The sequence below is a fragment of the Cotesia glomerata genome, linkage group LG3, assembly GCF_020080835.1.
Source record: "Cotesia glomerata isolate CgM1 linkage group LG3, MPM_Cglom_v2.3, whole genome shotgun sequence".
Lineage (NCBI taxonomy): Eukaryota > Metazoa > Arthropoda > Insecta > Hymenoptera > Braconidae > Cotesia > Cotesia glomerata.
The window spans coordinates 3,709,123-3,735,444 of NC_058160.1; the positions used below are offsets into that span (position 1 = coordinate 3,709,123).

A 26,322-nucleotide genomic window follows, 5' to 3' on the forward strand; every position below is an offset into this window, starting at 1 on the left:
TAAATTTCATTTAAGATGTCCAAATTTTGACTACATAAACATTTTTACCAAATTCTTCTCTATAATTTTTTAGTATCATCAAATACAAAATATACAATTTTATTTTGTTAAATATTACGTGTTTAATAACTTTAAAAAAAAATATTAAATTTAAAACATTAAAAGATTTATAATTTTAGAACAAATTTTTCTATCCAAGTATTTAATTTGTTGCTAAAATTTTACCTAATCTTGTTAGAAAAAAAAAATTGCTTGGCAAACAAATAAATCCCTGTTCAAAATTTGATATAATACAAAAGTTTTGGCCAAAAAAAATTTCTACTTCCAAATTTTAACGAAATTCCTTCAAAAATATTTTACTAAACTAAATTAATTCCAAAAATTTTTTTACCAAAAATCAATCGAATTTATCCAATCGTCCCTTAGTGATCTTTTCCCTAAAATTTTTTCAACTGGTACATTAGTTTCAAAAAATGTTTACCAAACATAACGGGAACTACAACTCAAGTAATAAGGGTTTGAAGGTTCGAGCCAAAAAACCAGAGAGCAAAGTCCTGGCCTTGGGTTTTATGTAGAGAAAAGAGAAACTGGAAACTAGGACCCATGAAACAATTATCCTTGAAGAGTAGATGAGCAAAGATATATATCTTCGAACACAAACAGCTTGGTGGCGGCTCGGACTAATCCTCAATAAATATTTGTAGATCGTGTGTAGATGCGATGAAGATTTTTATATAATTCGGATCATGGAATGAGTGTATACTTTGACGGGTAATTAAATATTTGCTGTTTGCCTGAGCCTCCTCCATTCCTTTGTACACTCAGATCCTTCAATAGCGGATACCTCTCCGTGGATTTATCTTTTCGGGTCTTTTTATTTAGCTTAGATGCTTTACGGTTAATTCCAGAGTCTTCTTTCGCATTCGAGCAGAAGTGTACTCGACATATTTGGCGTTAAATCAGCGGATGATAATCGAGGATCATCGTCTATCCTTATCCACGCATCCTGTATCCGTTGCACCCGATTATATTGTTGTACACATGTGTAATTCGAGATGGAAGAATGAATAGAATCTATAAATGGAATAAAGCGTTTCGAGGTATCCCACGTGTGTCGAAGAGGACCAGTAAAGTAAGAGGCGCACCGCTGTCTGGATCGCTCTTATATATATACATGTGTATGTGATGTATATAGGATTTTATATGGATCCAGGTATACCAGGATAACCCCCGAGATCCAGCGTCGCTGAAAACACCAGGTGTTTCGAACTTTCTGAACATTAAAGACGATTATAAATTACCTGAGTTGCTGCTTATGCCTCCGTACTCTACAAAAGATGCCGGCTAAAAATTTATCAACAAATTAAAATAAATGTTACGTTTATTGTGAGATATTTATTACGTTAATTTGATGCTTTTTTTCAATAAAATAATAGTTATTGGTTTTTATGGAATTTATTTTATTAAAAATATTTATTTATGATTTTTTCAAATTAATAAATTTAATTGCATGCCTCATAAGCGAAGCGTTGAGGTTGTGCTCTCCTCTCGACATTTCAAAAAAGCACTTTTCTCGAAACAGAAATTGATTTTTTGTTATTTATATCGACGGTCTAATTAGCAATTTGTCTGACTCATTTTTTAGAGGGTGATTTTTTAACATTTTGATGTAGCAATAATCTAATTATAAATTATTTGAATGATTCAAACCTAAATATTATATCTCTATTAGATAATAATGATATTAAATGGTTTTTTAAAGTGATAATAAATTTTCAACTAATTGTTTTTTTCGTACAAATAGAAGATTCTCTAAAATGGAGTTAGACAATTTGCTAATTAGAACGTCGATATCGCACTTACAGGTTAATATGAGTACACTTATATCAAGTCAAATAATTTGTCAGGCACATGAAATATGTTTCAATAACAATTTTTTTGTTCAACATAGTAAATAATAACATTAAACATAATCTTTTTTGGACGTCTGTGTATGAATGGGTGTATGTGGCAGGGAAATTGGTTGAAAAAATTATCCTACCGGAATAATTTTTTTTTTTATTATCTCAAGTAACACACTTAGGACTTTCTCAATTGATATGAGTGTTCAATTCACTGTCGTTAAATTATTATTTATAAAAAAACTAATATATGATTGTAGATTTTTTTGTATATCTATCTATACATTTTATTATAGTATTTTTTTTCCTTACCTTAAAGTTATGGCGCCACTAAACTATCGCAGAGTTTTCTGTTTTTTATTATTTTGATTTTTATATTTTATTTTAATCAATTTTATTGTGAAAAATGAGATTATGAGGCGGGCACTTTTGGATTTTTCAAACTTTTTGTAATTTTAACTTACTATTTTTAGAGTGAAAATTTTATAAAAATTTTCATTTTGATTTTTTTTTTAAAACACGTGATTGTATCCCTAAGGTTTGAATCCTTGTTTGAATATTAATAAAAGAAGATATATTTTATTAACCGACAAACTCTAATAAATATTTATAAATAGTTAAATCTTTTATTATTGCATTTTTAGAGTAAAAATATTTATTACTATTTAGCAAATAAATTATTAAAATTAAATAATTGATTTTTTTGAAGTTAACAACAGAATTGACAATATAGACATTTAAATTGTCTATAGAGCTATTATCTAAAGTTATTAGTTACAAATATTATTTAAAAAATAAAAATTATTCAAATAAAATTCTTTATTTTATTTATTTACTTATTTTTGAGTACTTTTATAAGAATACATCTTTGATACACTGACAATAGGTCGATAGAGGATTAAGTATTAACCACAATAAGTATATATTATCATTTTTGAATAATATAGAGTAAAAAAAATGTTGTACAACATTATTCTGAAAATTCTTTATTAATATTAAAAAATTTTATTCAGAAAAAAATAATTTTTTCTCTCGAAAAAAAGAAAAAAATAAAATAATTAAAAAAACTCCTGGTCACTTGAAACAAAATTCCATTCTTGATTCCTGAACAGTCTTGAATGAATTCGTATCCCGTAAGACAATGAAACCTCTAGCAGGACACCGAGATAAGGGCGTAAATAATAAAGCAACTGTAGCAGAAAGGACTTGTAGTAAATCCATCAAAGCGAAACTACTCCTGAAATAATGTACGAGTTCTCTCTAACATTTATATACATACATACACACATATAGTTCCATTTTACCTTGGTAGAGAAACATAGTTAGGGACACTTATAGCTCATACCTTCGGCATTCGGCAGCTGAAGAACCCAGCCCAGAAGAAGAGCACAAAAGAATCCGCGGATCCACCCTCGTCCTCCATTCATCCGGCGTAGTCAACCCATGCAGCATCTTAACGTAAATTTCAGTGCCTTCGTTGGGTTGTAGTTCACCCGATATTTTCCAAGAGGATCCATTCCTCATTCCTTCTTCCTTGATATTCACTGGTGAGTCCCTCGGGCCCAAAGGTGGACACAGGTAAGAATAAGACACCCCCGCGGCGACTGTGGATCCTTCTCCCTTCTCCCTACGCAGCCTCCGGAAATCTCTACTTACCCAATGCTCACAGCTCAATGCTTTTTACACACATTTTTATACATATATTTACAGAATAAGAAGAGAAGCTTGTGCCTTTATTTTTTTATTTCTTTTCTTTTCTTCGGATTTTGACATCGCTGGATGAGAATTTGCTGGTAAATCGTTTCGACAGATCGGATCTGCTGGCTCACGAGTTTGGATTTGGGAACATACATATTAGAGATTTTCCAAGTATTTCTGGCACAAATCGGGGCTTTATACTCAGGCACAATCAATGTCACATACGGCACATATGCTCGAGAAAAGAATATAGTTATATTTACCGATCTAAATAGTACATCAGAGAATTAAATTATATAATCTACTATACGAAATTTTTAGTGTTAATCATCTAAGATAGAATAAAATTTTCTAGTCTTGAAATAATTATAATTATAGTTTTATAATTTTTCAATGAGAATTAATAATCATTTAATAAAAGTATCGTAATATTTACACGGAAAAAAGTAAACTGTAATATTCACTCGGATTCCGGTTAATTTTTATAGTTTCAAACAGTAAAGCGGACATCGGGGTGGCAAAAATATAAATATTACAGAACTTAATGTAGAAAGTATAAAAGCCACAATTTATAATTTAATATCCAAAATAAGTGATTAGTAGCTGTCACTATAGTAAATAATGACTCTTTCATTTTAAAAAATTACAGTTTCAAACAGTAAAAATTGCCAATTCAATTTATAGTCAATATTATGAGGAGAAGGGGAACTCAGATGAAAGAGAAGGGGGTCCCACTCTGGAAGAATTTAACATTTGAAACAGTAAAAATTATACTTTTAAAATATACATTTTACCAGTCCAAGCAAGTCAATAATTACAGTTTGATTTTTAGCGTTGCGTTTAAAATTTAACATTTTACTTTGTAAATATTGACGTTGCTTGTATTAGAAATTTACTAACTTTATTTTATACTTTTTACATATCATAAAATCATTTTTTAGGTACGAAATGATAAATATCAAAGTCTGAATTCTTAATTATTATACTTTAACATTTTAGACATTTACATAGCGAATATTACTGTTTGAAATAGTATTTTCTTCCATGTAAAGAGTAAATTGTAAATATTATAAAGTGAATAGTAAAATCACGATTTTACTGTTTGAAATGGTAATTTTTAGCAGTTGATCATTACTTATTATAAATCGACTGTTAGTTATTATAGTTTACTTTTTTTCCGTGTATAATTTGAATTGTAGTAGTTATTTTTGAAGATGGTAACGGTTACTATCGAGGATAATAATTTTTTTGTGAAATTTTTCTTAACTTAAATGATAACTATTATAGTTTGTAATGGTAACTGTTACCATCTCTCAATTATTCGCATTATAAATATCTTTTTAGCGATTATAAAGATAATAGTAAAATTGACAATTGTAAATTTCAAATTTAATGAGTCAATTCTGATAAACAATATTAATATTAAATAATAACGTTTATAATATTAATGATGTTTGTAATTATTTTCTAAAATGATTTATGATAAATGATAAATGATTATTTTCACAGCTATTATTATAATATTAAGAATTTTAAATTAAAATATAGGGTTGGTAGATACTTTAATAGAAATTGTTTATTTAATAACCTAAGTACTCTACAACAATTAAATCATCATTTTCACTACTTTATTCTCTTCTTGTAAAAAAATGATTCGATAATTTGTATTGTAAAAAATGACTGATTTAAGTTAGCTGTTGATTTTATATTGCAATAATTTTAAGTTTTGAAGAACTTTTTTGGTCAAAAAAAATAATGAATAAGTAAAAAACAAAGACAGATAAGACGTAAAAACAAAATGGTAAACCAAACATCGGATTGTGGATGATGGACACATCTGAAGTGATAAAAAATGACGTTCCCAGGTCTCGAGTGTTGGATTGTGAAAAAATAGTTGAGTTGACCTGTATAATTAAGTGAAAAGTATTTATTATTTTTATTGTGTGGTGGCTATAATACCACCAACGGGAACGTGAGGTGAGTACAGGCAATTTAAAAGGCTGGATGGTAGATGGTTTCGAGAATCCGGTTTAGCTCAAGACGAGAAGATTACTAGAATTCCGATGTGTGAGTCGGAGGAGAAGAGAAGTTTATTAATGGGTTTGCCGGGCATAATTGGTCCGTTTGACATAATTAATGGGGCGTTAATCAGCGCTGACGGGGGACCGAGGATTGATGAATCCGAGCTGTACTGTACCGAGAATAACAACAAGACAACAAGAGAAGGAGGACGAGAAATAACTTAACTTCTTCTTCTTCTCCTCTTCTATAAGTGTTGAAATGGGCGCAGGTGTCTGCTCCGCGACCTCTTCACCCGGGCTCACTCATCCGTTCTACTCGCTCAACATTTAACACTCAACATTCAACTCGATATATATATATATATATATATATATATATATATATATATATATATATATATATATATATATATATATATTATATATTATAGTTTAACTTCTTATTTTATTTTGTTCTTATTTTTGTTTGCTCCATTCTTTATCTTTGTGTGCCAGTATACATCATATTTTGCTGGGCATATTTGTTCGGTGGGATTTCAAGATCTCGCTCACGGATCGCGGAATCATTGTTTTGCTTCAGGAATTTCGTTGCATGAAGTGAAGCCATTTTTCAAAATGAGAAAACTTCTTTTTTAATACATTCTAGAGATTATGTAACAGATTGGAATTTTCATAAAAATATTATTATTATTTTTATAGGTTTTAAATTTTCGAAAAACTAGATGTTAGCTTAATAAGATTAAATGTTCAATTAATTTTTTTATACATAGAATAATAACTAATAGTAAGAAAAATAATAACATACGGCATTATAGTACATTTTTACAAATAAAATTCAACTAATTTCATAAAATTTGATTATAATGGTAATTGTTTAAAAGTAATGTTAGAATTAACTGTAATTAAGCAACAATTGATCACGAAAATGTGTAATTTTTTATACAGCTGATAAGTCTTAAATTATTTTTTATTAAAAAGTCTGATTAATTTTTTAGTACTTTCACTAAAAACTTTTTATTTTACTGTAATTTTTAATATTAAAATAGTAAAAAATAATTATTATCTTTGTTAATTTTTCCCGTTTGTTATTTTTAACCTTAATAATACTACAGTAAAAATTAATGGTACACGGAGAAAATTTTATAGTAGAGTTTATTATCTAGTTATGTTAAAATCTATTAATTGAATTCAATAGCAGTAAATATTATTCAAATAATTAAGTAAACCATCTGAATTGTAGTACACTGAAAAAAAAGTTTTCTATGCATCACTATCCGTTGTATCGTGAACGGCATATCGCTATAATCAGGGAACGGATCCTGACGGTCGCGATCTAAGCTCGAAGGCATAAGTTCCTAACCTCATTTGTCATTGTTTATCGACAATTATTAAGTGCATGGTGATTATTGTCGTAATTATTATTACTGGATAAAATATTTAAAACTTGGCTTCGATCATATAAATCATTATTTGAAACATCAATAATAAATTATGCAAAGTCAGTTTCTCCGTCACCGCTAGGTGTATTCAATAGATCGCTAAATTAGCAAAACGGATAGTGACCACAGCGATCCAGTGTTTCGTAACGTGCGTATAGTGACAGTAGCGATACTGTATCCTGAAGCGTAGAAAACTTTTTTTTCAGTGTATTTACTATCCTGATGGCAACTACTACTATTATGATGGTAATCAGTAATAATAACTGTTATTATTTTAATTAGTTACTACTATTATCAAAATCGTAATTCCCAATATAACCTGATGGTTGCAGTTACCATCAGTAATAATAATAGCTACTATCTAAGTTAGTAAAAAATATTTAGAAAATTAAAAATCTGCGTTACTGTGGATGCATTTCTGAATAAACTAAAAGCAGCTGTAGTGCAATGTAGTGTACAAAAAATCGGGATTAAATTCGGATAGAATTTATATTTAAATTTTTATTTGTCTAAAACAAGTTTCAACGCCAAATTTTTCAAAAAGAATTTGAAATTTCCAAAAAAAATCGAAATTTTCAATAAAATTCAAATTAAAAAAAAAATTTAATCTTCAAAAAAATCAAATTTTCAAAAAAAAATTTTGAAGGGAATTTAAAATATTTTAATATTTCAAATAATAAAATGTACATTAGCTAAAATATGGATGTAAATAAAGGATTTAATTAAGTAAACTTATATTATTTTTTCTTTCAGAATTTTTACATTCTGAGATGGTTGCAGTTACCATCTTCGATTGTAACAGTTATAATTTACAATAATTACAATTATTATTTTCGATAGTAGTTACCATTATTAATAGTAACAATTGTCAATGATACCGCCTATTATTTTGTTAATAATTAATTTTATTACCATTTTAGATAGTAGGAGTTACTATTTTTGTATGGTTGGTAGTATAATTAATTTTTCTCTATGTACTTTTTGAAATTTTTTATATTGTACTTGTGAATAATTATTAAAAGAATTTTAATTATATCAGGAATTACAGAATGTTCCACACTCATTTTCACGGTAATTTTTAAATAAAATTTCTTTCTGTGCATAAAACATTTTTGAAAAAATTTTCAATTTTCTTAGCGAGAAGTTAAAAAAATTTTTAATTTTGAACTTGGCAAATTAAAAGTTTTTTTCCTTTAGCAGGACTTTATTCCATAATAAAAAAAAAAAAACTTCAGCCCAAAATTTGTCTAAATAAATAGATTATTCTTTAGCTTTCATAAGCTCACTAAATTCTGAAAAAGTCACCTGTTCCCCCAAATGAACTTAATAACTCTCAAAATTCCAGACCAATAGCAACAAACGATCGAATCCGTCAAGTAGGCATTAGGCATTAAGCATTGAGCAGCGTTGGTTCCATTGAAGCTTCTCCAGTGTGAAAATGTCAGGACAATAACCAAACTCAGCTCCATCATAATCTGATTCTCCATTGACAAAAAGAAGGCATGCACCAAATTTTTTATATTTATTCAATTCCTTCTATCCACTGTTTGGTTGCGCAGTAATTGTTATGTAACAACGGATAGAACACATCAACAAAAAAGAGATTTTATTGTGGAGGGCAATAGAATTTGCGATCAAAGGAGGCATAGACTGGGTGTACCGAGCTTTATATTTGGCTTTTGCTTTGAAACGGGGGTCACGCGTAGACAGTCCACAGTCTGCAGTCTACAAACTACAGTTTATAGTCTAATACGCCACGAAAGGTCTAGAGAGTGCAGGATAGTTGTACTCTGATCATAATACCACCTTACGTAGTGAATACTTTCTATAGACTTCAATTGGCCGGTCGCAGGAGGCATTAACCGTGCAAATCGGCTCTGCTGGTACTACTCAATGCACGACAACAAACGCAACAGGTGAAGTACATTGTCCCCTGACATTGTGCTCAAACTTTACAATACATTATATATGTTATATATTCTATTCTGTATCTACACAATAAATACATCTACGAGTACAAAGTATCAGTTTTAGAGTTGAGCACATGTATTTATATATATTTAAACCATCGCGAGACTTCCGACAATCTACAACAATATTTGTATTGTCACCAATACACATGCATTTCAATTTGTTTTATATTGATAAAATCACTTGTAAATTATGTCGCTTATCAACATTTATTTAACACCTTTACACGCAAAGAAGATTACGTATTTAACGCAACAGGTTTTTTCACTTAATATTTATATTAGTGATTACGATGATATATAACTGAACATTTTATGTGTTTGTTTGATTATTTATTTAAGTTTATTTAATGTATCGAAATATAACATTTGAATTATTCATACCTGACTTAATTTATCAGACTTAAATTTCTTGTAAGGAGAACATTCAGCGATCTTACGCCATCTGTTGAAGATTTTCACTACCTCTTGTAGTCGAAAAATTATATATGGCCATATATGACTCTATCAATTCTTTACCGGGCGAATTATTAAAAGAAAATTGTTTAAAAATATTTAAAATAAAATTAAAACTGTTATATTGATACTGCCATTCTAATACGTCGTATCTCACATTTAGAAAATTTTACAGCAGACGGTAAAAATAGTTAATTTTTAACATTGATTAAATGGGATTGAACGGATGAAAATATTTATTTAAAAATAGTAATTAAACTATTTGACATTAAAATTTTTAATATGACTTAAATAATATTGTTGTGATTCTATTTTTCAAAAAAAGTCAATTTGTCAAATTTTGTACAGAAAAAAAATTAACTTGATTCAAGAAAAAAATTCTTTAACCAAGAATATAATTTTGAAGAGGATAATTGTCTTGAATCAAGACGGAAAATTCTTTAATCAAGTAAAATTTCCTTAAATCAAGAATTTTTCTACTCAAATCAAGAATATTAAGTTCTTCAAAATTATATACTTGATTCAAGAACATTTTTTTTTCTGTGTTTGGGATACGACATATTAGAATGGCATTATCGATATTAAGCATAATCAAATAATAAAATTGATTATCTGTATAAATTGTAATTTTATACCAAAGTATTACGTTGTATATTTGTAAAATTGCTGTAAATAGCTGATGCTAAATAATAAATCATTCATTCATTCATTCATTCATCAAGCCATATCAAGCCATATACGGACGTATCAAGTCATTTCGAAATATATCAAGCTATATGAAGCCATATTTATTATGGTATTGTCTGATAAAGCCTGATATGGACATATGTAATCAGATCAGGCCATATATGGAGATATTAGGACTTATCAAAAGTTATATATGGTCATATGAGCGTACTGCCATATTTTATGACATTTTAAGCCATATATGTCTTCATATGTCTTATGTAGTATTATATAGACATATCAGATCATATATAGACATATTAAGTTTTCTAATATGGCCATATATGAACACATCAAGCTTTATCAGAAAATTTTTTGACAATAACAATATAAAAATTCAAATTTTTGAATTTATGGTGTTTCAATTCCTCGTGATTTTTTCACTGTTCAATAAATCATTTTATATAGACCCTAAATAATTTTATTTAACCCTTCGTCACTCGCGTCTTTTTTAGTTTCTCGCTCGCATTATAGTGAGTCTCTATAGGTTGAGTAGTTGTTAGACGGCGATCTGCTCATGACGCGAGTAACGAAGAGTTAAAGATCAAAGTCAAAAAAATCACTTGTGATTTCAAATTTATATTTTAAATTTTGACAGACTGATAAATATTAAGATGAAGCATTTTTAAGAGATTATTTTTTAAAAATAAATATTCATTTTTACAAAATATATTTATTAAAAATTTTTTAGTTCAAAAATATTAATTCGAGTAAATATGTCCAACGAAAAAATTATTCAAAAACTTCTTACAGACAAAACGTTCAAAAAAAATTAGGAAAACGGTTGACCCTAAAGGCCATCCCTGCAACTTCCTGCTATCTCCATACCTGAGTGCTCAACAATTCACTTATTTTTTAAGATCTTCGAGCTCAAAAATATAATTTTCGTATAAGTTTGAGCTCTCCAAGCTCAAATAAATCGCTGTTCTGTGCTTTTGAGCTCTTAGAGCTCATAAGGCTAATGGAAGTTTTATAGAACACTATTTTTTGAATTTTCAAACCGCAATAACTTTTGAATGAATTAACCGATTTTCTCGCGGTTTACGGCATTAAACGAAGTTTTTTGAGTTCTTTAAAAAATATTTAAACGTAAACTGGTCAGACTGAAAATTTCACAGAAATTCTGAAAAAAACATTTTTTTCAATTTTTTTCGGCAACGATATCTCACGAACCAATAAACCGATTTTGACCGGGCTGGTGGAAATCGACGTGGTTTTTTGAGGTTAAGAGTTGAATAGTTTTTGGAATTGATCGGTTCGTTCGTTTAAAAGATATTTCAAAAAAACGAATTTTTGGAAATTTTATTTTTGAGATTTCTCAAAATCGATCGACTCAAATTCTAAAAATTAGTATCAGAATTTTAGGGGCAAAGAAACTCTTCAGAACGCCGCTTATTTCGATCGAATCGGATGATCCGTTCAAAAGTTATGCGAGATTTACATACATACACACACACACACACACACACACACACACACACACACACACATGTGACACGGTGACGTCACCACGGAAATAGTCAGGAAAGCTTCCTAGGACCTCAAAATGTCGAGATCTAATGAAAACTCGATTTTCGAAAAACGGGGTGAAAACAATAACTTCCCGATTTTTGAAAATTTACAATTTTCTTAGCGGGAAATTAAAAATTAATTTTGCTATTAATTATCGATCAACTCAATAAAAAATAATTTTTCTTTTTTATATTTTAATTTTTAAAAATAAAATTTCTTTTACATAAGATCTATAGTCAAGAAAAGAGGGAGCCTAAAAAATTTTGGTTAATTTATTATTCCACTGAAAGTTTGAGTTGCCGAGAAAAGGAAACTAAGAAAAGGGAATTATAAGAGTCCAGTGAGTTGAATTTTCCTAATGGATTATTCCGAGTAAGGCTCACCGGATCATTTATTTTTGAAAAGCAACAAAGAGCTGCTAGCAGCGAACTAAGTCGACGTAGCATAGACATAGGACACAGGACATAGGACAGCTATAAGTGAAGAAAAGCAAAGAGCTGAAGTCGAAAACGAAAACGGAGGAGTAGAAGTAGGAGTAAGCTGACAGAGAGTAATGTTTAAAATAGTTTTGAGGGCCGTACGTGTACCGGGAATGACATGTGTGATTGTATGTCTGCGAAAGAGTTGAGATATGTGGCTCACGCTGATGCTGATGCTGATGCTGATGATGATGATGATGATGATGGCGGTTGCGGTGCTATGCCCGAACAGACTACACGATGTGATGCGAGAACACCGGCGTTCATTAGCCTCTATTCACCTACAGCCGATCCAGGATGCCTCTGACTCTGACACGTTTCATTGCCTATCACTTATATTCGTTTGCTTTGGCTTCTGATGCTCATGCTGGATTTTGACTCTACTTACTCTGCTCGAAGATGATCATCATCATAATGACTTACAATCTTTAGCAGATACTCTTCAAACAGATTTTTAAGCAAGAATTTATTTTCTTTGTTCAAAAAATTTTTCCTAAGGTAAAAGCCCTTATTATTGACAGGGGTCTAAATATTGACACCCTAAATTATTTTTAAATATATTTAAGCATCTGTAATAAGAATAACTCCTATATAAATTTTTATTAAATTCTAATTAATTAAAAAGTTGAAAAAAATTACTGTCAGTTCAAAATATAAAATATTAATTGTTAAAAAAAAAAATAAAGTTAGCGCCAGTTCATCAAACCAGCTTACGAATGTTTATTTTCTTAATAACTTTGATTAGAAAAGCATTTTTTTCAAATGCTGAGTTTAAATTAATTTCTTCATTTAATAATATCATCTTTTTTTTTTTTTAATTAACAATATATGAAAACTTTATAAAATTAAATAATCGAAATTGATTGTATGCTTTATAATATTTAAATAATGGGTGTCAATAACTAGTTGATAATTTTTAAGTTGAATCTCATATTGACAGCCATTCGACAGCGCTACGACGCCTTTTTTTGACTTTAACCTAAAAAATTAACTGTAAGAGTTTGAAATCTTCTGATTAAATAAATTATTTTTAAATTAATTTTTATATTTTTAAAAGTAATTAATCATTTATGGAAATTATTATTAATAAACTTTAATAAAATTGATTACTTAATAATAAATTCCGATAAATGAGAATAAGCAGATGATTCTATAGGCATGCGCAGTATAGGTGTCAATAATTGGGGTGAAGGTATGTCAATAATTAGATCAATCAGTTTTTTAACCTGCCAATAATTGGTGTATCCGGATAATCTATTTAATTATTTAAAATTAATTAGTAAATATCACTGATTATCATTTAAAAAAAAGAAATTGATTAGTAAAAACATTACTTGAGACATTACCACAAACAAAATTAAACGATATTGATATTATATTGCTTAAAAAAAATCAAATCATAACTTTATCTCTAATAGTGTTAATAATTGGGGCTTTTACCTTAAATGAAATTAATTTTTTTTTTTGCGTAAAGAAGATTAAAATTTTCTTGATGGAAAATTCGAAAACTCAAGAGGAAAGCTAAAAATATTTTTAAACAGTCCTGACTGGAGATATCTGGAAGTTGAGCGTGAATATTTCTGAGGGCTGGAGCCGGGGCTGGAAGTGGAAGGTAGAGAGTGCAGAAAAAGGTAAGAGGAGGCGCGGAGGAAAGAATGAAGATAGAGAGACCGTGGGTACGGAACGGCCAGGCGAGACTTTGGCGGATGTCCGCTCAAAGCTATTATCGTTATCGTGTTTCGCCTGGACTGAGCCCTTCCCCCTACCCCCTTCCTACTGCTCGTTCTACTCACCTACAGTTATTTTCAACGTCCTCGAACGTGGAAGTCGGAAATTCCCTGTGAAATTTAAAGCAAACTTTGTTTGCTGACTAGATTTTGTCTGGTAAAAATTTAGGCCTAACTTTTTTTTATTGTTTTGTTTGTTATTGGCTTAAATATGACATGAATATCTGCTAAAAATCAACTAGTTGAGTAGTTAACACATTCTTTACAGAAAAAAACTAAACTGGAGTAAATAATAATGGAATTATGATGAATAGTAATCAATTGATAATAAATACTATTTAAAACAGTGAACTCGTGATTTAAACAGTTAATTTATGATAATTATTATTCAAATGTTACAATTGAATAATTATACAGAAGAAAATAGTAATAAAAGCTATTTAGATGTCCAAACAGTTTAAGGATAATAATTAATAATTCCAACTTCAATGTTTTGCACGTAAAAGATTTAAGTATGAAAAGACAAAAATATCAGCAAAGATTACACTGATAGAAAAACAATCTTGATTCCAGAAATATCTTTTTTTCAAAAGTTGATTTTTGATTCAAAATTTCTAGTTGTCTTAATTCAAGAAATAAACTCTTGAGACTAGATGTAGATATATTTCATTCAAGAATTTTTGTCTCTTGGTTCAAGATAGGCGATAACATGATCCAAGATATTACTGACGTGTTAAGAATGACTTTTTTTTTGAGTCATTAATTTACTATGTGAATTTCTATAAATTTATGTAATAATAATTAACTATAATAAATTATTTATATTACTATATTTTCACAATTTTGTTAAATCAAAAATCTATAAAGAAATTTTTTTATTTACTTCAATAACATCTTAAATAAAGAAATTATTATTTAAACCAAAAATTTAAAATTTTTTATACGATAATGTTATTTTGGTTGCAAAACTTATATGTACCGATTGAAGATAATATAGTTTTGAGTAAAGATACAAGACTTATCCAACGGAGCCATACATTTCTTAAGCCAAGAAAATCTAAACCAAGACAAGAAATTCTTGAAGCAAAATAATAATTTGTCTTCCAAAATAAATTCTTAGATCAAGAAAATATCTCTTGAGTCAACATAAATTTTCTATCACTGTACTAAATTTCTGTAGTACGAATTTAAGATTTAAATGTAGCCAACGTCAACACTTACAAGGTAAAATAGTTCATTTAAATCGCAACAATAAAAACTAGAGTATAATTATTATTAACTCGGTGCTTTCTACTGTTTGAAAGGATAATTCTAAAAGAGTAGGAGTCGTTATTTAGTACAGTAACCATTTCAAATAATTTTTTTAAATATTAAATTATAAATATTGGATTTTATACTTTTTGAAGTTATGTTTGGTAATATTAAATTTTTTACCACCCCGGAGTCCTATTTGAAATACTGAAACGTAACCAGAATCTCAATAAATTTTACCATTTAGTTTTTTCAGTGGATTTATCAAACGAAATAAATTCTATCAATTTAAAATGATTAAATTATTAAAAATTCAAAAATTCTATCAAGTATCTGCGTATTACTAAATTCGTTGTTTAGATTCACGTTCCCCAGGATCCAGCATCAACCATCAGAATAATCTTGACACGCCTACTATGAGCACACATTTATATACCAGAGTTTTAATTTGGCTTTTCGCTATCTACCCCAAAAGTCGCGTGTCTCCCTATTAAGCTAGCAAGCTAGCGAGCTACCGATCAACCGAAGACAGAAGATAGAAGATAAATGTAAGATCGGAAGGGAAGTGTTGAGTAGAGAACGTCTATATATCGGCATGCATGAAGATGGTTGATGGTGGATGGTAGATGAAACACCCTCGGTGTGTATGTAGAATGTGGAATCGGAGTCGATCTCTTGCGTCCGATTTCCGGGTGCTTTCTCGCTCGGAGCTGTCACTCAAATACCTTGAGTTCGGGCTCGGGGAGGGTGGATGTAAGGGTAGGAACCCTAGCCCCTCGCGGTAATTGAATTTCACGAGCTGGTTACCCGAACCAACCAACCGACGCTGCCTGGGACACCCTGCCTCACCTCTTACTCTCATATTATTATTATATATGTATATAAATATTCTGGAGCTGATGGGAACTGGGAACCCTACGTTCTGTATTCCGAGGTTTGATGGGTGGATTGACATGAATTTTGTTTTATCAAACTATTTTTCTCTATCACTCTCTCTCTCTCTCTCTCTCTCTCTTTTTCTGGTAAATTATAAAAAATTTTATAATTCCTGAACCTTTACAATAATTTATTATTAAAATTCGATAATAAAATTGGAAGTTTTTAGAATGTACCAGTAAAACATTTTACTGGTAGGAGCAAGTGTTTTTTGAGGTACCGGCGGGCAATAAGGTTTAGTTAAGCGATATTTGTGGTGAAATGAAACATATTCAATTTAATCAACAAGTTTTTATAACTAAAAACAAAAATGAAATGAAATATTTTGAAAATCTGTAACAATTAGGACATTTTACTTTAGTTGGATATATAATGAAATTAAATAGTTCGTTCTAAATTTTAAATATTTCTAGTATTATTTTCAAATTAACATCATTATTAATATAAAATAACAATATATATATATATATATATATATATATATATATATATATATATATATATATATATATATATATATATATATATTACTAAATATAATTTAATTATTTAACTAAGCTCGCTAAATAAAAATTACCCTACTAGTTTTAAAATTAATTTTTTCATTTTTTCGTCCCACTATTTTACTTAAAAATAAATTAAATACTTTTTAACCCAAACATTTAAATTAAAAATTGATTTTCCAATTTTCAATTAAAAATTTTTCAATTAAAAATTCCTCTTAATAATTTTTGAATTTATAAATTATCAAGCCTGATTATAAAATAATTCGTGAACATCAATTTAATAGAATAAAGTACACAGTAAAAAATTTTGCGTCAATGCGTCAAAAAATTTTTATGTTAAATATTTAACACTTTTTTGTGTTAATTTAACACTTTTCTGCGTTAATTTGACACAATAAATGTTAAATTTACACATAAAAGTGTTAAATATTTAACACAAAAATTTTTAACACAAAATTTTTTGACGCAATGACGCAAAATATTTTACTGTGTACTTTATATTTTATAAAAAATGTCTTTAAATAATTATTAACATCAAAATTGATCTATAAGTTCTTATTTAAACATTTTATCAATTTATTAATCATTAACTCTGTGTATAATTCTTTATTAATGATTAAAATTTGTCAAATTATTGATTAATTAAATTGTCGATAATAAACATTGATAAAAGCGCGCGAAGCCGCTTGATTTTCTAGTTGACTTAAATTTCTTAAACTAAGTACTAATAATTACTCACGCATTTATCAAATAATATTTGATAAATTACTTATTATGTAATTGATAAAAAAATATCAAAAGTAAAAAATAAAATTTTTTTTAAATTAAATAATTACAAAAATGTAAGTCTGTACGGATTCTAAAGCTCTAGAAAATCTTGAAAGAAGAAATAGAAGAAGAAGAAGAAGAAGAAACAGAAGGTTGCCGGCCAGGCTCATATAACTTACACCATGAGAACGATAAAAAATATGAGAAGAGTATATACTTCGCCGATGTTTGTGTGTATACTATATGGATGAGATGATGGTCTACCGGAGCATTGAGAGTTCCCAGGAGGCAACAAAGGGCCAGCAACGAGCTGATGAAATTATCCAATTCATTTGGATTGGCGACCCGGCGAATAAGTGGATCGCTGTTATATTCCGAGAGTAGACTACTAGAGGCTACTCGATGGGCCTTTCAAGTGGCATCGGTCATGAGATGAGACACAGGCCTCATTGCCTAAATTTATGCACATACATCCTCCACATCTACATCTACATTTACATCGACATCTACACATTATGATATTGTTCATTTGTCGATCTCGAGTGTCCTTGAGCGATGATTTATTTAAAGGCGGCTCTCGGATCTTGGTATCGCTGAAAATTCGCTGAGGGTTCGGGATTAGAGATTGGAGATGGAACTGAAGAAAAATGGAAGAATATGAGAAACTAAACTGCGGGGGACGCCGCCGGAAGATGGATGTACAAACAGCGCTCCTGTCCTACGGAGAAATCAGTGCGGTTCATTAAATCCAAGAGAATAGTACGGCCCACCCTCAGATTCGCTCCTCTCATATTCGGTAAATATTTATGAACGTTAAAAAAGCGCGAAAAGTCACCGTTCTGAAAAATTATTTTCACATCTGCCCCTTCCGCTTCCTTTGGAATTTTTAATAAATATTTATGTGTATAGGTCTGTATGATACTTCACATTTATATTTTTAGGTATAAAGTTTAAATTTTCATATAAAATTTTATCTTACATCTTCAATTCCTAATTTATTTATTAAACCAAAAATTAATCAAGTATCTGATTTTTTGGTATTGTAATTTTTTTAATATTCTAATAACCATTTTATTGATTTACAGTTTTTTGTTTTTTAATTTTTAAATAAATTTTAGGATAATCAAACTTTTAAAAATAATTTTCTTAGTTTAAAATTTTTCTTTTGAATTTTTTTTTTATCAGCGTACAGAACAAAATTTAAATAAAATATTACCCTGGTAAAAGAATTTATTTTTCTTAAAAATTATTTGTTAATATTTAACAAATTATTTATTAGAGACCACTTTTTAGAATTAAACAAATATTTCTTAGTATTTAAAATAATTTGTTTGTATTTAATAAGTCTGATATTCATTTATTAAATATTAATAAATCTTTTATAATACTAAGAAATATTTGTTAATTGTTAAGGACTAAAAAGTGGTCTCTATTAATAAATAATTTTTTAAATATTAATAAATATTTTTAACTATATAAACAAATCCTTCTCAGTCACTGATAGAAGCATTTAGTTCTATTTAATAAGATTTAGTAACAGATACTAAATGATTTAGTGACAAACCTTTCATTACCAAATGTTTAGTAATAGGTACTAAATCATTTATTAAAGCCCATTTAGTTCCACCAAATAAATATTTAGTAGTATTTAACAATTGATTTATTGCTACTCAATAAATCGTTTATTGGTATCAAAGAAATTAATTTTTTAGCTAATTTTAGCGTGTAACCTAACTTTTTAATTTAAAATAAATAAAAATAATTAGAATAAATAATTTTAAGTAAAAATATGAGGTATTATAAAGAAAAAAATCTCATTAAATTATATTTTTTTGTTTGAGACATTTATAAAATTTAAAATTAAACAAGTTTTTAACATATCAATAATAGATAAATTAAAAAATGTAAACTAAACTCCACTGAGAAAAGACATATATATAAAAGACATTTATTGGGAGTGTGTGTGTTTTTAAAGGTTTAATAAATCTCCCAAAATCGAGTTGAATAAAATAATCTGAGTTAGTGAATAGGTTATGTATCACATAAACATTGGAATTAAAGCATAGCCATTTACCGACAATACTTGCCAAAGAAATATTTAGTACCTGTTACTAAATATTATTTGGCGAAAACAAATATTTATTTCCATGTAATAAGGCTTTGTTCATATAAAGAAATCATTTATTAAACTGTATCAAATAATATTGATGGGTACAAAATATTTGTTTCTCCCAAATAAATGAATAAAAATTTTGTTACTAAATCCTTCTATCAGTGTGTAACAAAAATCCTTGTGTGAGTGTCTCATTAATCTAAAAAATATTTTGCATACTTTGTTTCTCAAATTTTCATCTCGGGCTATGAAATGACACTTGAAAGCAACATAAAACTCCCTCAAAATTGTTTTCCATTGTTGTTTCCAAATTTCCAACAGCCTAGATAAGATCCTAGTCCAAATATAACTCCATTCTAATTGCGAAAGTAATTCAGGAAAATTTCTATGACCATTGCGGGCGTCTAAGAAAAGTGTCTCTAGCCATTGTAATTTCAGGTGTTTTAATTTTAAAAAAAATAAGAATTGTTAGACGGATGATTGACAAAATGCGGGTGCAAGAAGTCGAGGAATGAATATAATGTATAGGTGAGTGTTTTAATGTACACACTGAAGATTTCTCCATTGGACGTTACAGAATGGGATTTCGCGGCCATGCTGTCTTGAGTCTTGAGCCTTCAGTGCCAAGTCTTGGCCGGTATTAGTCTGTAACTCCTCGGGACTTGGATGGAGGATAGAGATGGACGAAAACTGTACAGATCTGAGACTGAGAATGAGAAGAGGGGAGTGATTAATTACGAGGGAGTGACAAGAGTAGGAAGAGCTCTGAATGGTGCCTCGAGTATGGGGGGTGGGAGTGATGCTGCAAGAAGAGCAAGACGAACTATCGCCGTTACCTTTCTGTTTAGCGAGCTTAAGTTGGAATAGGAGCAAGCTGGTAACCATTCAGCATCAGCATCAGCCAAGACGGAGAAAGAGATGGAAGATCGAAGATGGAACTGAGAGTGTGGATTCATACTTGTACTGGTGCTTGTACCTTCACTTGGAACCGGGCTGATGAACCTCGACGAGTTTAACCGCTCGGAATTATGCTCCTGACATTTAGCTGCTTTTATCATTATTTTCACCGTTTTCCACCGGCGTATTGTCGAGCATTTTATTCGGGATGTTTTGTCCGGTATTTTTAATATTTTTCCTCTTGAGCTCGCGGGTTGCTAGAGTCTAATTAGTCTAATGGACTCGGATATGATGAGTGTAAGTATACAGTATACAGTATATAAAATATACTTTATGCAGAAAATTTGTTTGGTGTTGTTGATAAATGCATTATGGGATTGTTTATTTTTTTGTAAATCAAAATTTTTGGGATTTTATAATTGCGTAATTGCAAGTATTAATTTTTTGATAAATATTTTAATTTATTTAAAGTACTTGCAGGAAAATTTAGAGATTTTTTTAATGAAGAGAAATTTATAGATGAATTTTTATGTTAATTGTTATTTAAAGACTGTTTCTATAAGATATTTACACTGAAAAAAAAAATTAACTTTTTTTTAAATGTAAACTTTTGTTTGAATGTAAAACAACAAAAAAAAATTCAAGAGAAAAATTCTTGAACCAAGAATATAATTTTGAAGAGGGTAATTGTCTTGAATCAAGACGAAAAATTCTTGAATCAATTAAAATTTCCTTAAACCAAGAAAAATTTTCTTAAATCAAGAAATTTTCTACTCATATTAAGAATATTAAGTTCTTCAAAATTATATACTTGATTCAAGAACATTTTTTTTTCTGTGTAAAAAAAAGATGGTAATTTTAAAAACAAAAATTTGTTAATTAAATTAAAAATTTCCAATTTCATTACAAATATCTCTAAACTCTGCACTGATAGAATGATTTGTTTATAGTTAAAAATATTTATTAATATTTAACAAATCATTTATTAGAGACCACTTCTTAGTCCTTAACAAATATTTCTTAGTATTTAAAAAGATTTATTAATATTTAATAAATGAATATCAGATTTATTAAATACAAACAAATCATTTTAAATAATAAGAAATATTTGTTTAATACTAAAAAGTAGTCTCTAATAAATTATTTGTTAACTATTAACAATTATTTTTTAATACAAATAAATCCTTCTATCAGTGTGTTATACTTAATACATAGATCAGATTCTAACCCAGTCGATTTAAATCCAAATTGAAAGACTCTATCTAAAAAATTAAAGCAGCCGATCATCTTTTTTCAATTTACAAAATCAAAGCAGATAAAAAGGACGCGTGTTTGATCTCAGTTGATGTACACAAAACACCCTCTCGATTATGGGGAGGGGGAGGTGCGCACGTGTCGGCAGTCACTACCCGTCAGATCCTGCAGCAGATCTAGTATATCCAGTGTCAGTGAATTTACTCTCTTAGCAGTCAGATGTGATGAGCTGATGAGCCTATCTTGCAATTTGATGAGCCAGACAGGATTTGCTAGAAACCAATTTTGTTCTGAATTCATTATAATTAAAAATACTAATAATAATAACAATAATAATAAAAATAATTAATTTAAATTATAATTTATTATAGATCATAAAATTCTCGATAAAATTTCGCGAAATAGAAAAAAAAACATTGAAAAAAATTATTTTTTTTTTTAATATTTATACGTTTTACTTTTTATATAAATCTAATTAAATAAAAGTTATTTTACCTAAATTTTTATAATAATAATAATAATAATAATAATAATAATAATAATAATAATAATAATCTAAAAAAAAAATGCGGTCGCTATCGATCAAGTTATTCGTGATGATGCTGACGATATTCGCGGCGACCACGAGATACTCGATGAGACGGACTATGAGATGATTAAGCACTTTATTCATCAGTCAGCATCATCTTTCACATTATCGCGTCTTCAGTATGTGAATATAAGTTGTATATAAGCAAGCCTGAAAGGTTCTCATGCGAACAAATAAAAGTCCTTGTTCCTTGTGAAACTCGACTCGAGTTATATTAAGAAATTAAGACTTAACTCATATCAATGCTGTGACTCGAGACTGAGACTGAGCCGCAATGTGTAATATGTGATGTAAGTATGCATTGCACGACCCGTAGGGTCGCTGAGGTCACTAAGTTTATCGGGAGTGTAATCAAGATTACCCGCCCGAAGCCCGAGAAAGATGGGAACCACTGCACCGGGAAATATAGTCGTGCCGGCAATCAGAAACACATTACCGGTTAGCCGACTTGATAATACGTCCTGCTGTGATCTGTGATGCTTGGAAATAATACACTTCTGCTCCAGCTTCACACTTCGTATCAAGTTATTATTTTTTCTTTTACTTTATTTTATTCTGTTGCTGATTCCTTTATCGAAATAAAGACGCGTTGATCCACCGTGAGTTTCATTTTTTCTAGTAGAAGCCTTTTTATTTAAGTTTTATGGAATTTATTATTTATATCCAGTGAAAAAGTTTATTGATATGTCCATTAGAATATTTAAGAAAAATTAAAAAAATTTTTTTATTGCTAATGATCTTGAAATTTTCTAAACAGAAAACAAAATTCTTGAACCAAGAAAATAATTTTGAAAAGTTTTATTGCCTTAAATCAAGACGAAAAATTCTTGAATCAAGTAAAATTTACAAAAACCAAGAAAAATTTCTTAGTTTAAGAATTTTTTTACTCAAATTTTGAAAATAAAGTTCTTCACAATTATTCACTTACTCAAGTAATTTTTTTTTCTTTAAATTACATCTTTTTTCCTTTGAATTACATCTGGGGGGAACGTGAATTTAAACAACGAATTTGGTAATACACGAATACTTGATAGGATTTGTTAATATTTAATAGTTTAATCCTTTATTAAAAAGTTGATGTGACTTTTTCATTGTTGTCGCTTTTCGTTGCTATAGTGACCACTTTGGCAACGGTCACCTTAGCAACGGTTACCATGGCAACAGTTATTATGGCAACGGTTGAATATTAATAAGTTAAATTTGTAAAAATATTGGTTAATTAAATTGTCGATAATAAACATTTTGACAGAAGCGCGCAAAGCGCGTTCAATTTTCTAGTTATTTAAATTGATAGAATTTATTTTGTTTGATAAGTCCACTGAAAAAACTAAGTAGAATTTAGTCAGCTTCTGGTTACTATTTAGGGTTTCAAATGCACAGAAAAAAAAAATGTTTTTGAATTAAGTACATAATTTTGAAGAACTTAATATTCTTGATTTGAGTAGAAAAATTCTTGATTTAAGGAAATTTTACTTGATTTAAGAATTATCCTCTTCAAAATTATATTATTGGTTCAAGAATTTTTCTCTTGAATTAAGCTAATTTTTTTTTCAGTGTGGTACATCGGACTCCGTGATGGCAAAACATTTAATATTACCAAACATAATTTCAAAAAGTATAGAAGCCAATATTTATAGTTTAATATTGAAAATAGTTATTAATAGCGGTTATTATACTAAATAACAACTCTTACTTTTTTAAAAGTATTCTTTCAAATAGTAAAAACCGTCAAGTCAATAATTATACTTGAGTTTTTATTACTGTGATTTAAATGAACTATTTTACCTTGTAAGTGTTGACGTTGGCTACATTTAAATCTTAAATTCTTACTATAGAAATTAAGCAACTTTTGTTGATATTTTTGACCTCTCATACTTGAATCTTTTACGTGCAGAATGATAAAAATTGAAGTTGGCATTATTAATTATTATCCTTAAACTTTTTTAGACATTTCGATAGCTTTTATTACTATTTAAAATTCTATTTTTTTCTGTAGAATTATTTAATTGTAACATTTGCATAATAATTATCATAAATCCTATATTATAAAATAGATGAAAGTCTTGAAGTTAGTCAAAGGTCGAAACTCGCAAAAAACGGGCCACGATTCATTATTGGTTAAAATTTAGGCGCGCGCGTAGCGCGCTATTCAAATTTCTAGTTAACAGTTTAAATCACGAGTTCGCTCTTTTAAATAGTATTCATTATAATTCCATTATTATTTAATGCAGTTTAGTTTTATTCGTGTAAATATTTATCAATTTTGAAAAAAGTTTTGATTAATCTATCTAGCTTGTTTCCGAACAAATCTTTCTATAATTTTCAATAATTAAAAAAATTTGAAACAAATTAGACTGAAGTTTTATGGCTCATTAGACAATGTAAATACCAATGTGACTGTCAATTCTAATTAGTAACTTATAATTAATAATTATTCCAACTAATTACTATTAATAGCGGGAACTGATACCTCATACTGGGGTCTTTGTTGTAACAAGGCTTCTTAGTTCTCAGTTGTATACATATAGGTGTTTGTGCATTAATTTTATGGATGTAGGCTCTAACAAAAACGGGTGAAGAAACTACAGAGCAGAACGAGTAGAATGAATAGTGAAACCTTTGATGTGTGAGCACGGATGAATGCCTCGCTTTATACGTACATCAAACTTCTTACTCGACACTTGGCTTTGGCTTTAGCTTTATATTTACAACACATACTCACGTACTCTCTTTCTTTCTCTATTACGATATTTGTTGCACTGTTAAGTTATAAGTGTTCAGTTGTATGTTCATACATTATAATAAAGTTAACCTTTCGTATTCTTGTGTATAGTCGAAATATTTAGGCCCTACGACACAAGTATTATAACATTTAACATGTTAGTTGTAATGTATGAGAGTTGATAGCTATTCTGACGGTTTTGATTGCAGGAACTAAAAGTGTAACACTAAATTTGGATCTAATTGACAGTGAAATGAATACAATAAAATGAATTCAAGTGATTATACATACCTTGATACTTTTATTTAACTGGTTCTTGATAATGAGAGTGCACTTTGGAATTGAATCGACCGTTGGATGTTGATCTGTAACATTAAGTTCATCTGATATTTTTTTATGAGGATTATTTTTGGATTATTATTTAGTTTAAAGATTTTAAAATTTTATTCTAAACAATTATTTTTATATGACAAAATTCAAAATTAAAAAGTAAAAATACTTTCTTTGAGATTTTGATAAAAAAATATTGTAATAATTGATTAATTTTATCATTATTTTTTATTAATAAGGGTTTGAAAAAATTTTAATTAAAATTATCATTGCAAAAAATTGAAAATTGATTTTAAATGGTCGAAATTTTTGAAAAAAAAAAATTATCATGACATAGCTAAGTTTAACATTAAAATCAAAATCAAAAAATGAATAAATTTTGCCCTAAATATTTTCTAAAAATAGTCTATTATTTTTATTATCATTATTAATAATACACAGAAAAAAAATCTTCTACCAAGAAAATTTTAAGGACGACAAAAGTTATTTTGGAGTAAGAAGAAATTTTCTTGGCTCAAGAAACTTTGACTTCATTCAAGAAATTTTCAACCTTCCTTAATATTTTCTTGAGCCAAGAAAATTTACCCTCCAGTCAAGAATTTTTTTTTTTTGCAGTGTAAGAATCCAGAAAATTTTTCATCATAAATTTATTGTGATTATATGAACGATTTGAAAAATTCAAAGTTTGTGTGAAATTTTACTCCTAATGTTCAGTGGCTTTTACTATATGGGTGATTCTTTGTAAGGAAGTCTTAAATCTGTACAAAATTGTCTAACCAAATTATTTTTGATTTTATTAAAAAAAAAAAATTAACAAGGGCTACAAAACTATCAGCTTAATCATAATAAATAAACACCTGATTTAATTTTGGCTTTTTCGATATTTGTGTGTCTTTTGCCACATAACATGACAGGAAACTGTTTTTTTTATCAAATTTAGAAAAATCAAGCAAACTATTTCAATGCATTCAACTTTTCAAGTTTTCAATGAATGTTTACATTAATTAGAATAATATTAAGACTTATG

General features: G+C 28.6%; 1 protein-coding gene and 1 long non-coding RNA gene across 9 annotated transcripts in view; one reads left to right on the forward strand and one right to left on the reverse strand.

The window, feature by feature from the left end:
- Positions 1 to 26,322, reverse strand: part of LOC123260774 (transcription factor Sox-2-like) — a 375,090-nt gene that overhangs the window by 147,027 nt on the left and 201,741 nt on the right. For 7 of the 8 annotated variants that reach the window (XR_006508512.1, XR_006508516.1, XR_006508517.1 and 4 more), the window contains one exon: positions 25,257 to 25,330. The gene's annotated coding sequence lies outside the window, so the exon portion shown is untranslated. Of the gene's footprint in view, positions 1 to 21,547; positions 21,927 to 25,256; positions 25,331 to 26,322 lie in introns of those variants that run through there. The other variant, XR_006508513.1, reaches the window with a different exon arrangement.
- Positions 1,861 to 19,675, forward strand: LOC123260846. Its single transcript, XR_006508556.1, has 3 exons — positions 1,861 to 2,007; positions 16,318 to 16,322; positions 19,666 to 19,675. It is a non-coding gene; the product is annotated as an uncharacterized LOC123260846 (long non-coding RNA).